The following is a 4,020-nucleotide window of genomic DNA, read 5'->3' on the forward strand; positions in this document are numbered from 1 at the left end:
AATTGGGATAGTTTCTGTCATCAAGGGTGTGGCTTGGGTCACAATGCACCTCTGCACATATCGAAGGTCACCTAGAGGTTTTAAATAATTTCAGTGTCTCATTAATTAGTCTTGCTGTCAAGGAGATTGCAATCTGACCAAACGCAAATGAATGCTAGATTAGTTCATCCTAAGAGGCAAAAGAAAATGGAGGGAATATGGATTTACAGAGGATTAAAAAAAATTATCCTAAACTGGGTACTGGTGGCTCACATTTGTAATCCTAGCTATTCAGGAGGCTGAGATCTGAGGATCACGGTTCAGTGCCAGCCTGAGCATGAAAATCCGTGAGACTCACCTTTCCATCTAACCACCAAAAACGAAGTGGTGCTGTGGCTCAAGTGGTAGAGTGGCAGCTTTGAGCTGAAGAGCACAGGGACAGCGCTCAGGCCCAGCCCAAGTCCCACAACTTGACCCCCCCCAAAAAAAATCATTCTAAAGAACTGCATGGAGTTTTGGTGTTTTAGAGGCATCTTGTGCTTGTTAAGCGGAGCTTGGCTCTCAGGTGGAGGTGCAGGTGTCTAGCACGTGTGAGGTACTGAATAGAATTCTCTAGCACTGTTCTCCAATTAAGGTTAAAGAGCTGAGCACTGGTAGCTCACACCTGCAATCCTAGCTACTCAGGAGCCTGAGATCTGAGAATCATGATTCAGAGCAAGACTGGGAAGAAATGTCTGTGAGACTCTTTATTACCAATTAACCACCAGAAAACCAGAAGTGGAGCTGTGGCTCAGAGTGGTGGAGCACTAACCTTGAGCAAAAGAGCTGAGGCCCTGAGTTCAAGCTCCAGGACCAAATAAAATAACATAAAATAATAAAAATAAAAATAAATAAATGAATACAAATAAGCTGGGTCTATAATCCTAGCTACACAGGAGGCTGAGATCAGAGGATTGTGGTTAAAAAGCCAGCCCAGGCACAAAAGTCCAGGAGACTCTTATCTTCAGTTAATCACCAGAAAACCAGAAGTGGTAGAGCACTAGCCTTGAGCTGAAGAGCTTAGGGACAGTGCTCAGAGTTCAAGCCCCATGACTGACCAAAAATAAATAAAATATATATGAATTTTTTTTTGCCAGTCCTGGGCTTGAGCTCAGGGCCTGAGCACTGTCCCTGGACTTTCTCAAGGCTAGAGCTCTACCACTTGAGCCTCAGCACCACTTCCAGCTTTTTTCTATGTATGTGGTACCGAGGAATCGAACCCGGGTCTTCATGCATGCTAGGCAAGCACTTTAACCACTAGGCCAAACTCCCGGCCCATATATGAAATTTTAAAAGGAACACGATGCTGGGTGTCAGTGGCTCAGACCTGTGATCAGTCCTAGATATTCAGGAGGCTGAGATCTAACAATGTGGTTCAAAGCCAGCCCTAACAGGAAAGTCTTGATTGGAGACTCTTATCTCCAATTAATCTTCAAAAAGCCAAAGTGGAGCTCTGGCTTAAGTAGTAGAATGCCAGCACCTGGCCCCAAGATTAAGCCCCAGTACTGAAACACACACACACACACACACACACACACACACACACACACACACACACACACACGGAACATGAATGAATGTGCTTGAATTTTGATGGACAAAGCCAGATTTACAGAATGATCTGCCTTTGTCTAGTATAGACCTTGGCAAAACAAAACAAAATGAAAATGAAGAGCAGTTCTTTTGTGCACTGCGAGTGCAGGACTGAAGCAGAGCAATGATGCGGAGAAGCCAGTGTTTGAGGACTTAATTCAATAAACTAGTGCTGCCCCACCCTGTGTGGCTCAGAATTGCCAGGAAATGTTTGTTCAGGTTTTCTTTGGTCCCTAGGTCTCTATCATGAAAGGTAAAGGTGGCAATTTTTGTAGGGGAAAAAGATCAGGGCCAATAAACTTATTCCTAGGATAAGTATAGACCTGGTAAAAAGCCATTGTTAGACATTGAGTCTCGAGTGCCCAAAGCAGCCCATTTCCCAACAAGAACTTTACAACTTGTAAGAAGCTCCCTGGACTAGGGACCCCACATGCCCAAGGCATGTTCCAAGAAGGAACTTATTGCCACATTGTAACACTTAGAAGCCCTAGGTCCATCAGCAAAATCAAAGTTTCGGAAAGCTGGATCTCTCTTCCTCTCCCCAAATCTATAATTCAATGTCTTTTTAGAGACTGCCTCTATCCCTTGGAACAGGGTTGTCTTGATTGCAGGTTAAAAAGGTCCTTAATCTTGGGGCCAAGAATTTAGCCTAGTGGTAAAGTGCTTGCCTAGCATGCACAAAGACCTGGGTTCCATTCCTTGGTACCACATACATAGAAAAAGCCAGAAGTGGTGCTGTGGTTCAAGTGGTAGAGCTCCAGCCTTGAGAAAGCCCAAGCATAGTGCTCAGGCCCTGAGCCCAAGTCCAGGACTGGCCAAAAAAAAAAAAGGACACCAAACAGAACAAGCTGCCTTATCCCCTTTTCCCTGAGGCTGGCTGAGCCAGCTGAGGCTGGCTTTGACTTTGAACCTTCTGCCTCTGCCTCTCAACTACTGGGACTCTGGGAGGGAACCACCACACCTACTATCCATATTATCTTTCTCTAAAGAAGATAAGGAAGGGGTCTTACTCTCTGCCACCCCCCTGGTTTGGAAACATTGTCTCTTCACTGGTCTCTAAATGCACCTGTGTACTTCTCAACAGGAAGTTTGTAAAACTGTCTCCAAAATCCTGTTTTCAACTCTTTAAAAGCTTCACTTCAAGCTGGATGCTGGTGGCTCATGCCTGTAATCCTAGCTATTCAGGGGCTGACATCTGAGGGTTGTAGTTCAAAGCCAGCCCAGGCAAGAAAGTCCATGAAACGTATCCTCCAATTAAACACCAACAAATGCTGGAAGTGGAGTTGTGGCTCAGGTGGTAGAGTGCTAGGTTTGACAAACAAACAAACAAACAAACAAAACCTATTTACAGTGTCAAGACTCTGAGTTCAAGCCCGCCTAGGACAACACATTCACACACAATAGCTTCCCCCCAGAAGACAAAAGCAAAGTAAGTTTTCTATCCTTTCCTTATTCAGTAGGTTTATTTGGCTGACATACACCCATACACCACACCTTACCTTGCTTTTTCCCCGTCTTCAGTTTTCTGGAGAGTGAATGAGTAGCCACAGTATTGAAGAGTACCTCAACACAAGAGGCTCCAAGTCTGGCTGCTTAGCTTAGCAATGGCCGCAGACGCGGGGTTATATTTGCTTGTGTTTGCATCTTAACCACATTTTCCTAGATCTGGCCAATCACAGCCAACCTTGCCCTGGGCTGGACTTATTCAAACCAGAAAGAAAGCTTTATCTGGTCCTATTCAAAACAGCAAAAACAAGGACAGACTTTTAAAGGGACCTTTTAACTCCAGCTCCACACCCTGATCTATTGATTTTTTAAAAAGTGCACAGCCCATCAATAATGCAGGAAGAGGGAGGATATGAAATTTGCCATATTGTAGATATGAATGCATTACGCTGATGACAGGAGGCAGAACTGCCTGCTGTGTGACTGGATATCTGGACTGGCCCAGCTGCCCTGAGAAGTTTCTGAGCCAGGCACCTGCTCAAAGGGCAGTCTAAGAGAGAGGTCAGAAGGGTTTTTGCTCCTTGGGTGGGGGGGGATTTCACTAGTCACCCCTCGGTCCAATTAGTAGTGGAGTACTTACTAAACATCAGGAACCATGCTAGGGTTTGAATGACAGGCTCCTGGTTTGGGCTGCATTGGGGAGGGAGGGACATTGGAGAATCAAGATTCAATTTCCCTTAAGACTCTGGTTGGTACCCAGCAGTCGATAGGACAGCAAGCATTTGCTTGTGAAGCAATGGATGGGGCCAGGGTAGAGCTAATGCAGGTGAACTTCTGCAGCCTGAACTTCTATCACCTTGACCTGTTCACCCTGTGTGTTCCAGCTTCATCACGACACACAGTGGGGTCACCAGAAGGATGTGCCCACTTCAATACCCAAAGAAGGCCACTCCCACTCCCAGA

This window comes from Megascapheus bottae, chromosome 2, assembly GCF_031878675.1.
Source record: "Megascapheus bottae isolate mThoBot1 chromosome 2, mThoBot2.hap1, whole genome shotgun sequence".
Classification (NCBI taxonomy): domain Eukaryota; kingdom Metazoa; phylum Chordata; class Mammalia; order Rodentia; family Geomyidae; genus Megascapheus; species Megascapheus bottae.